Below are 11,735 nucleotides of genomic sequence, written 5' to 3' on the forward strand. Positions count from 1 at the left end.
GCTACTTTCGACGATATACACTGTACATGCTCTGAAAAACTTAATGTTTCATCGATTATTACACCTAGGTATTTCACTGACTTCTGAAGTCTTATTGTCGAGTCTCCTACTGTGAGCTCTTGCAACCAGGGGTAATATGAAGATGATCTGCCCCAGACAACGAACCCCAATTTGCTGTGATTTACTTTCAGCTTGTTTACCTTAGCCATTTCTCCACTTTTTCCATATCATTACTCAGTGTCCCTAAAAGCTGAGCTTCGGTGCGCTCTGCAGCTGAAAAATTCGTATCATCAGTAAACAGGACAAGACATTTCCTAGGTTTATACTTTTCGTCTCCATTTCCAACATTTGTTTTCAAGTCACGGATTGCTTGGTGGATGTCATTAATATATATTGAGAAGAAAAGAGGGCCGAGAGGGGACCCCTGGGGAACACCACAACTAACATGGTAATCACTTGATTTCACATCATTCAGCTGCACATAAATAGATCGGTGACTCAAATATGATGAAATAATTTTAAGAGTATTTCCTCTAATACCACAGTTGTCCAGCTGTGGTATTAGAATCACATGGTCCACTGTGTCGAATGCCTTCAAAATGTCTAGGAATATAGTCGCCACTTTCAACTTCCCATCCAATGAACCGCATGCTCCGTAGAGCATGCGGTTCATATATATATATATATATATATATATATATATATATATATATATATATATATATATATATATATGTGTATGTATATATTTTTTCTCAAAAATGGATCCATAGTTTTTTCGGAAAAATTGGTATCTTGGGATATTCTTACATTCTAAGTAAACAAGGTAAGTTACATTCTTGTAGTAGAGGCATTTTAAGAAAAACTTTTTTTTATTTTCCTCATCGTATAGCCTACTACGGTGTGTATACAAGAAGGAGAAATAGGGAGAACCCACCGACATTGGTTCAAATCCCTGAGATTGACCCACAGATCCCCCTTAATGTTGTTTATATTCTGAATACAAACATTCTGGTAATGACTAGTTAATAGTTTATATAATGAGCATGGGCTGCCTATTGACTCAAATAAGGGGTGCTGCCTAGCGACTCTCAGTTCAGCTGTAGTGCTATCTTTGCTTTCTTAACTAGAATGATACACCCCTAATACTACTTATTATTTTGATATTGGTCGTTCTAGTACATTTGATGTCTACGAATCCATGCCTTAATTTGTGTAGTCAGTAGCGGAACTACCAAGAATGCGACCCAGGCGGGCTCAAAAGTGACACCCCTTTTCAGTTCAACAAACAGATTGAAACCAGTTCAACCCCTTTCCAAATTCTCTTGTAAAATTCAGGCAAAAATTCATGGGAAAAGCTATTTGAAAATCTACTCTATCATCAGGGCCGTATCCATGATTTTTGTTCAGGGGGGGTTTTACTAATTTTTGACTCAGTTTTCGACTAATTTTACTGATTTTTACCTAGGTTTTACTAATTTTCGACTTATTTTCGAGTCGGTCAAAAATTTGGGGGGGGGGGGGGGTTCAAACCGGGTACCCCCCCCCTGGATACGGCCTTGTCTATCATGTTGAGTTTCTTGTCTATCTGCTTTACTAAAGAGGATAAATAATAGTCAAATGTCGAATATATATTTCTTGATAATGGAAAAACTGTCAAAACATTTAATGTAAAAGATGTACATAACAACAATAAAATACTCTTTCTAATTAACAAGCGATAGCAAAGATACAGATTCTAAGAGCGTTCTTTCACCAGATATACCATATAAACGATATTTATTTAAAAGGAAAGGGCTCTGAAAAATGATCTTATTTTTGTTTATTTCACAGAGTATAAGACCCCTTTATTTGTGGTTTGTAAGCTACATCCATAAAACTGATTAAACTTTTAGGTTTCTTAACTTCATATATTCATAGGATTGATAACAAGGTTAACACGCTCAGACACAGGGAGTTCTGAACAGGGGGAGGGGTAAAAAGTCTTTTTGGAGGAGTCGGAAGCAACTCTGTCCTTTTTTTCAGTCCGTGACTTAAGTTAAATACCAAAAGAGGATAAAATAAATTTTGGCCAATCAATAGTTTTCTTTAAAGACAACTGAAATAGACCACTAAAATAGAAAATAAAATTCGGGGGTCAACATGGAAAATGAAGTGGGTTTTTAACTAAAACATTTAATTTGGACATTTAAGTTCTAAACCTTCAAATTTAAGACCTTCAAAATTCTATTTTTGAATTATATATTTGAAACTTTAAATTGTTTTATCAAAAGGATGAAAACGTATAAAATGTTTAGTTTCGTTGAAAATATTCACAGCGAGTCCACAGCGATTAAATCAAAACCTAATCAGGTCGACGGAAACTCAAATAAAAGAGCTAGAGTCCTTGCTGTGTCGATCGACCCCATACTGGACAAAGCTCAAGTTAGCACCAAACGACTACTACTACTAAGAACTCATATTAGCACCAAGTCCCCTGAAGCAAACAAAGTTGCGCATTCATCTCTTACACCCCAATCTATTCAAAGCTTCACTTTTTACTCCCTCTCACAAGTTCATTAAAGGGATCTGTAAGGTATGTCAATTTAAATTCTAAAAATCGATTAAATTCGACTTTAATCGGTTACTGAAATCGATAAACGGTTTTTCATTGAGCACCGGAGATTATTGCTTGATCCCGACAGGTAAGAATCTATAACTTTGCCTTTGATATGTTTTACAAATGAACGAAAAAAAGAATGAAAATACTGACCACTTAAATAACTAATAACAATTTCAGTTCTCGAGCCTTTTCATATAAAGAAATCAAATATACATTCAACGAAAGACTTTCAAATTAAAGACAGCACAGAATTAGCTTAAAATTTTCGAGAAGTGAGTTATAAACGTTTAAGTACGTAGATAGAGCCTAAGTCAGTCATAGCCACCAGAGTGCTGAGATCAGCGTTGCCGCGAATTTTGATCGTTGTACCGGTACAGGGCAGCTCATCCGTTTGAACAGGAATAATAGAGCTGTTGAACTTGAAAGGTTTCACTTCTGGCATAGGGGACCAGCCTAGAACACGTTTAGAGCATATTATATAGACATCTCCAGAAAACTAGAGCCAATTTAAACATATGCATTCATGCTTAGCAGTGTTGTTGTTTTCTAAAAAAATAAACAAAATGTGCACATGGTTCAAGACGGTAATAAAATGAAATAAAATTAAGAGTTTTAGCTATTGTATTCTGGACCCAAAGATGAAAATGATGATGCACATTTAGAATTTGGGGTTATACAAAAGGTCAGATTCAATTGGAAGTTTACCCTTTTCTCATCTTTTCTTTTTTTCATCTATTATGTTAAAGTCCGAAGGGCTAATTTTACTTATCAAAGCCTAAACTAAACTTTGTATTGACAAATACTAAAGCGCAAAAAAAGAATTAGAATTATGTGCCAAAAATTGTAAAAATAGATGATAGATATTAAATAAAACTTATTTTCAATTAAAATAGTGAGGACGAGATCTCTAAGGAAATATCGCCATTATGCCCAGAACCCACGGCCGTATTTGCCATTTACCTTCTATTGTGTCTTACGCAAAACAAGGACAGAGGGAGAGTGTCATCGAGCATGAAGTAGAAATATAGTATTTGAAAAAACAAGTTGATATTTTTCTCAATGATCAAAAAATTGTTACCAATATAATTAGTGAACGTTATATGGGATTTAAAAAATTGATAGAATATATCATCTGCCTTTATTTCAAGAATCTCCTTATTGAAGAGGGACTCTGCAGTCTATAATAAAATTAAGGAACCCTTAAATCAAAAATCATCAAATTACAAGAGGTCTTAAAAAACAACGAAGCAATTATTACTACACTAGGGAATCAATTATCAGATTTCAGCAAATCCTGCATTAATTGCAGGGTATCCCATGAGAGCATACAAATACCTACGTGTAGTATGACTACTGATGACGCCCTTGAGTTCGTGAATAGTCCAGTGACTTCCGATTTTTCGCATAAATTATCAGGTTATAATGAACTAAACAAAAAGGTAATGGAGAAGTCATTACCAGACGATGACATTTTTATTATTTTTAAAAAATTAAGAAAGTGAAGGATAAAAGTGAAATAAATATAAAAATAAGCAGAAAGGAAAATGTGATCTGCGAGCATTTTGATAGTGGTTTTTGCATGCTTCACAAACAATGAAAGTCTCTACATATTTGTCGTCAGTTTATTTCGGGACTTTATGTGTTTTATAAGTGTATTTTGACCATGTTGATCTTTATTCTGTTTTATCTTGTATTGATAAGTCGTGTACTTTTGCTCATGCATCTTCAGGATTGGAGCGCAGGTTTAAAACCCAACGTTTTTTAGAGCGATACCGAAAGTATTCACGACCCCCTCCCCTTGTTCGTGTTCCATTCGACTTTCAGTCTTATCCCCTGCATACCCGATACAGAGCAGTATACCACAGGAATCCATCCCTCGAAACAATCCTCCGCCCCAAGTACTCACGCGTGCCCAGTCAGTCCAACCCCCACAATCACTTCACTCAATTTGGACCATCCCCAAAACCCCCCTCACTCATATTCCTCCCAAAAATCCACTTCCTTTCGATTCCTTTCTTCTCCGTGCGTCCAAGAAGTTACCGGCCGGTTCTGGACTTCACTCGTTATTTGCCGAAACCACAGTTTATATAATTATCCAGTATGATCTTTCCCTATCTCACCCATTATAAAAACCCAGACCAAGGTGCGAGTGCTCCAGAAAACGTTTTTGCAGATAGAAACATAAGCGGAATCAGATCTTTTCACGGGTAGACAAAACAGACTGTGATCTAATCGGAAACAAGTGGAAACCCGCTATTACGAATAATGCACTTTGTTGGAAACAATCGGAAACAGACTAACCCGCTAATGCAGAAAGAAGTGGGAGGAGCTTTTTTTGGTACCGAGAATGAAGACCAGAAATGATCTGCGATAAACTTACTCGATAATTATATAAACTGTGGCCGAAACAAACCCAACCCCTCCCCTCTCAGACATCCCCCACCGTACTTCCCTCCCTCAGCATCATCTTGCCCCCCTCCCCCCTCCCCCCTATTTAAAGAACACTCCCAACTTGACTTATTCCCAGATCACCAGGAAACCTTTCTCCCTTCCCTTGCACTTTATCCCCCCTGGCTACCCTACCAGTATGACTCTGGTTTTAGAGTAAGCAGGCAGAACGATCCACTTGTAACACCTCCATGCAGAGTTTCTAAAACTTCAAATAGTTACCGCTGTTTAGAGTATCCGCTAGTACCTGCTCAATTAAATGCAATTGTATTTGAAAAAGATGGATTGGATCCCCCTGTCTCTTGTTCTCACTATCCAAGTTCAGGCCCCCGTCAAGAATTCCGCTAGAGCCCCTGACCCCATCTGTGATATAGAAAAAGTAAAGTGTAAAAATGGTACCTTCACAAGTCGCTTTCGATTCCCCAAACTTTTGTTGAGCAACGCTGAAAGCCTTAACTTTGAAAAACTCAATGAATTAGACAACCTTTCTAAAATATATAGATTAGATGTAATCGCTATTACTGAAGTTCAAGCTCAAAATTTACACATGTTAAAGATTAATAATTTTTCTCAATTTATTAAACTCAGACCAGAAAACCACCCTCTGGGCAAGAAAGGTGATGGAATTCTGTTCTTTGTCCGTAAAGATTTGTACCCAAGTGAAATCCCAATTCCGTGTCTGAATCCATTTGATGAAGTTATGTGGGTGTGTGTTCGACCTAAAGTCTTGCCTTGTCCTTTAAATTTAATTGTCCTTTTTTGTTTTTATTACTCCCTTAATCAGAGATCCGCTGAGAAAATTAGTTTTGTTGAAAAATTACCTGCATGTGCTTACTTCGTACTATCAAAATACCCAAATGCAGAAATTTTCCTGATGGGTGACGCAAACGATATAAGACTTGATTCTACATTTAACTCTTTTAATTTAAAACAGGTCGTTAATGTCCCTACTACAAAAGGCAATACTACTCTTGATTTAATTTGCACTAATCTTTCGAAGTTTTACAAACCCGTCTCCACTCTGCCCCTTCTAGGGGGTAGTTACCACTTTAGCCTTTTCCTATCTCTGCTGGCTAAAGTTAAACAGTCATTTTCTATAACTGAAACCACTTATAGACCTCTCACTGACTCAGGACTTTTCAATTTTGGCTCCTGAATTACTAATGAAAATTGGTCCTCAGTGTATCAAACAAATGACGTTGACTACATGGCTCTGTCCCTCCAAAATTTATTGAGGAGTAATTAGAAACGACGAATAGTTGCTTCCCCCCACCTTTCTCCTTCATTTAAGTATGTTTTGCACGGTTTTTACTTGTTCCAAGCAAGCTCATTTAGCTTGTTCACAAGTAACTTGCCGAAATACTCGTCTACTACTTGTCTAACATGAACACTCCAGGAATCAGGAACGGCAAATCCTGCTTTCTCTAATTTCCAAAAATCAGCCAAGATAGTAGCCTTTATTACAACACGTAAACCAGTCATCACGTAAAGTGTTTCGTAAACAATAAAATCATCATCATAATCATTATCAAAAAGGCTCCCTTTCCTTTTTAACGGTCCAAAAGAAGACGAGGCTATTCGGTCAAGCATAACTCCATTTTCTAGCATAAGGGGATCTTTTTTATCTATACAAATTTGATATACGTCCCTTGGATTCCTCGTATCAGATTTGCATCCTGAAAGTCTCATAATTCCGCCCTTCAATTCATTCAAAAAAATGTCAGATATCTCTTCTACATCGACATCCTGGGAGCGGACGTGGATTCCTTCACTAATAGTTTTTATATCCTGTTCAAAGGCATCGTCTGCTCCTGCCACATTCATTGGAATGTTTCCCACATCAACTCCTTGAACAAAAGGACATGTTTCAAAGTGTCTTCTGTGTTCATATATAGGTACATCACCTTCTTCCCAGTCTCCAACCACACCTGCACAAAAAGCACACTTAACCTTGTCACTGTCAACCTTGTCACGCTCATTAGCAAGCTCATTTAGCTTGTTCACAAGTAACTTGTCAAAATACTCGGCTACTACTTGTCTAACACGAACACTCCAGGAATCAGGAACGTCAAATCCTTCTTTCTCTAATTTCCGAGCATCAGCCAGGATAGTAGCCTTTATTACAACACGTAAACCAGTCATCACGTAAAGTGTTTCGTAAACAATAAAATTATCATCATAATTATTATCAAAAAGGCATTTCCCTTTCCTTTTTAACGGTCCAAAAGAAGACGAGGCTATTCGGTCAAGCATAACTCCATTTTCTAGCATAAGGGGATCTTTTTTGTCTATACAAATTTGATATACGTCCCTTGGATTCCTCGTATCAGATTTGCGTCCTGAAAGTCTCATAATTCCGCCCTTCAATTCATTCAAAAAAATGTCAGATATCTCTTCTACATCGACATCCTGGGAGCGGACATGGATTCCTTCACTAATAGTTTTTATATCCTGTTCAAAGGCATCGTCTGCTCCTGCCATATTCATTGGAATGTTTCCCACATACATTATTTTACAACTTGTTCGTCTTGATACGTGTAACTATATAATACGCAGTCATTCAAAATGGGTTCTTATATACTCGAGGTAGAACTATACGCTGACGTCACATTGTGACAATTATGACGTCATTCAAGTTTAGTGTAAATGACGTCATAAATAGAGCACAATGATATACAAGGATGATGACATCATCCAAGATATAAATATCGGGGGCAATATATATATATATATATATATATATATATATATATATATATATATATATATATATATATATATATATATATATATATATATATATATATATATATATATATATATATATATATATATATATATATATATATATATATATATATATATATATATATATATATATATATATATATATATATATATATATACATATATATATACAATATGTTCTTCTTGTGACAGTAAAGGTCCAGGAACCAACAACGGTAAGTCCTGCTTTTTGTCCTTCCAAATCATCAGCCAGGATAATAGCCTTTATTACAACGCGTAAACCAGTCATCGTGTAAAGTGTTTCGTAAACAATGCAATTATAATCATAATGATTGTCATAAAGGCATTTCCATTTCTTTTTTATCAGTCCAAAGGAAGACGAGGCTATTCGGTCAAGCATAACTTCATTTTTTAGCATAAGGGGATCTTTTTTATCTACACAAATTTATATACAAATTAGAATTTAAAATCTATTTAGATATGTAAGGTTCCCTGGCCCTCTCACCAAAACCATTTATTAGATCAATAAAAAGAGACATTTAGAGATCCAAATTTTTTTCCCCCACGGGTCCCAAAGTTCTCCCGTGTGCTTTTACAGGTCATTTATATTTGTGACTTCATTTTTTTTCGGGACTGAGGAACAGGCACGATATCACATTTGCCTCTTAAACTCTGATGGTTCTCTCAATATTAAGGAAACTGTGGGTTTTGCATGGCTTCTTACTGAATATCAGTAATATAGGAGAGTGGTTGCAAGGCAAAAAAAAAAAATAAAATAAGAGATATAATTTTCTTTTTAAGGCTGATCGATACTCGATGCCTGAGAAAGACCCACGATCCCTCTAATAACCCCTCCCCCTCTCTCTCTTCACCAGGCTTCCAGCGGAAAGGTCTGCAATCTGCATTGACGGAGGTGCCAACTGGGCTATTTACCGTTCATCGCCTCTCTTGAATTTCTTGAACATGAATCATACAAGGATTTTCAAACTACCTTACTAGAGAATTAAAGTGGGACAGCGGCTCCTTCAATATTACAAGCCGTCAAATCAGTAGGGTAAGAGATTCCATTTCTAGCAGACATATAGCAGATATCATGTTATTCTAACAGACATATAGGAAATATCATGTTATTCTACAACGCCCCCGTACAAACAGGTTCTTCTGGTAGTCCTATTCTACAGGATCAATAAACTCTTTGCCTGGGGAATGACGCAATTTCAAAGACTAGAACCTTATACTTTGAGGGGGCCCCCGTACAAACAGGCTTTTCTAGTAGGTAAACAGGTCGTTACACTCTTTCAAGGGATATACATGTTTTTTTTATTATGACATCGATTTTTTGTGTGTCAGTCGATATCAAACCTGTTTATTTATTTTTTTTTTAACTGGTATTTTTTCAGTGAAGTCCATAGCACTTTGCAGAAAACCGTGAATGTAGGACTGAAAGTCCAATTACTAATCAAGCTAGTGTGACCGCCATTTTTTGATCTGGTTAAGTGGGTATAATCTGGTTTGGTTTGCTATTGCGAGAGGACTCAAGCGATTTCTTTCTTTGTCAAGAGATTTAAGTAATTAATTAAACCTTTATTATAAAACCAGCATGTCTTGTTTCGAGCTTTAACGGGCAAGGTTTTTGATAACTTGAACTGTTTTATCAATGACAGTAACGTTTGATAGATTTTTTTTTTTACGTTAATTAATATATTTTCTTTTATTATTTTTTAGAAAATTTTGGAATAAACTAAATTTAAGGTGGGGGGGGGGGGCGAAATGAGGTCTGGGGTGAAAATTTGGTCTGAGAGAGGCAGTTGTCCCCTCTGTCCCATAGGAAATTATGCTCCTCAACCCAGCCCCTTGCCACTTACTGGCAGGGGCGAATCCAGGGAGAGGGTTAAAAGTTATAGTGCCCTGTTTAAGCGACCAAAAAACTGAAGGGGCAACTAAGCTCCATTCAATGCTCAATTTCCCCAAAGTTATAGGGGTCGTGTGTGTCTCTTTGGGCTATGTGTATCTCTTTGGGAGCGTTTGAATCTTTTGGTTACTAAATTATTATATTTGTATCATGTTGGAGGATAGCCGATTAGGATTAACTTACAGTTCATCCTTGAGTGGTGCCGGTGGGGAACACAGAACAACCACCAAGTGAGGACAAATCAGAGTATTGTCAACAATTGTACATTTAAATCTGGAGGATCTTTTAAATTTTTTTTCGATATCCACGATTAGTACACTCTACTGAACGGTGGACATTCAATAGCTCAGAATTGGGGTCTTAGTCCACCAGCCTGAACGGTGGAAATTCACTAGCTCAGAATTGGGGTCTTAGTCCACCAGCCTGAATGGTTAAAATTCACTAGCTCAGAACTGGGGTCTTAGTCAGTGTTCAGATTGGAGCGTTGGGATTCAACTATCAGGGCCTTTATTTGTCGAGCCTGAATGCTAAGCGATGGACATGAACTCGATTGGGAACCCATTGTGAAAATGTAAAAAACAAAAAAAAACAAAAATATATTGTTGGCATATGTGTAGAGCATGGCATGGTTACCGCTAGGGCAACAGTCTAACTGTTAACGGTTTTAGGTATCCGTGAATAAGTTCTAAAGCGAGAGTGGAAGTTGGGACTAAGTTTTAGTGCCCTGTTTAAGCGACCAAAAAACTGAAGGGGCAACTAAGCTCCATTCAATGCTCAATTTCCCCAAAGTTATAGGGGTCGTGTGTGTCTTTGGGCTATGTGTATCTCTTTGGGAGCGTTTGAATCTTTTGGTTACTAAAGTATTATATTTTTATCATGTTTTAGGATATTCGATTAGGATTAACTTAACTTCATTCCTTGAGTGTTGTCGGGGGTAACACGTAAGTACCAAATTTTGAGTTCACTGCAGGGGATTTTCCACAAGGAGAATTTTCCATAGGGAGGGAATTTTCCAAGAGGTGAATTGCTACAAGTTTCGTCAACGAGCCTGAACGGTTTAAATTCACTAGCTCAGAATTGGAATCCTAGTCCACCAGCCTGAACGGTGGAAATTCACTAGCTCAGAATTGGGGTCTTAGTCCACCAGCCTGAATGGTTGAAATTCACTAGCTCAGAATTGGGGTCTTAGTCAGTGTTCAGATTGGAGCGTTGGGGTCCGATTATCAGGGCTTTTATTTGTCAAGACCTGAATGCAAAGCGATGGACATGAACTCGATCGGGAACCCATTGTGAAAATGGAAAAAAACAAAAAAAACAAAAATATATTGTTGATATGTGTGTAGAGCATGGCATGATTACCGCTAGGGCAACAGTCTAACTGTTAACGGTTTTAGGTATCCGTGAATAAGTTCTAAAGCGAGAGTGGAAGTTGGGACAAATTTTTTGGAAGTGCCCGCCTCATTCCGTGTGATTTTTCTTTACTTGATGGTCATTAAAAACGACTTTTTTCTGTTAAATAAGTAGTTATTGTAACTTTTAAAGGATATTTACGGGGATTGAGAGACTCAGTCGACAAATTCCGTTTTATTTTTATTTAAGTGAGGTTAATTAAAAATGAAATAGTTGTTTGAATTACGTTTAGTTTTATCTTTTAAAAGAACCTTACGGGGATTGAGAGACTCAGTTACAAAAGTACGTGTGTTTTTTCTTTACTTGATGGTCGTTAAAAACGAAATTTTTGTGTTAAATAAGTAGTTTTTATATCTTTTAAAGGAGCTTTACGGAGATTGAGAGACTCAGTTGCCTAATTCCGTGTGATTTTTCTTTACTTGATGGTCATTAAAAACGAAATTTTCGTGTTAAATAAGTAGTTTTTCTATATTTTAAAAGATCTTTACGGGGATGGATAGAGTCAGTTTCAAAATTCAGTGTGATTTTTCTTTACTTGATGGTCATTAAAAACGAAATTTTTGTGTTAGATAAGTAGTTTTTGTATCTTTTAAAAGAGCTTTACAGGGTTTGAGA

The 11,735-nt window shown here is 36.7% G+C and overlaps 1 long non-coding RNA gene across 1 annotated transcript in view; it reads right to left on the minus strand.

Annotated features, from left to right (window-relative positions):
- Window positions 1–2,957: 2,957 nt before the first annotated feature.
- Window positions 2,958–11,735, minus strand: part of LOC148940028 (uncharacterized) — a 48,764-nt gene continuing 39,986 nt past the window's right edge. The window contains exon 2 of the long non-coding RNA XR_016143479.1: window positions 2,958–3,055. This is a non-coding gene — a long non-coding RNA (uncharacterized LOC148940028). The remainder of the gene's footprint in view (window positions 3,056–11,735) is intronic.

This window comes from Artemia sp. Qi Xiang Cuo, chromosome 20 (assembly GCF_049724085.1).
Source record: "Artemia sp. Qi Xiang Cuo chromosome 20, ASM4972408v1, whole genome shotgun sequence".
Classification (NCBI taxonomy): Eukaryota; Metazoa; Arthropoda; class Branchiopoda; order Anostraca; family Artemiidae; genus Artemia; species Artemia sp. Qi Xiang Cuo.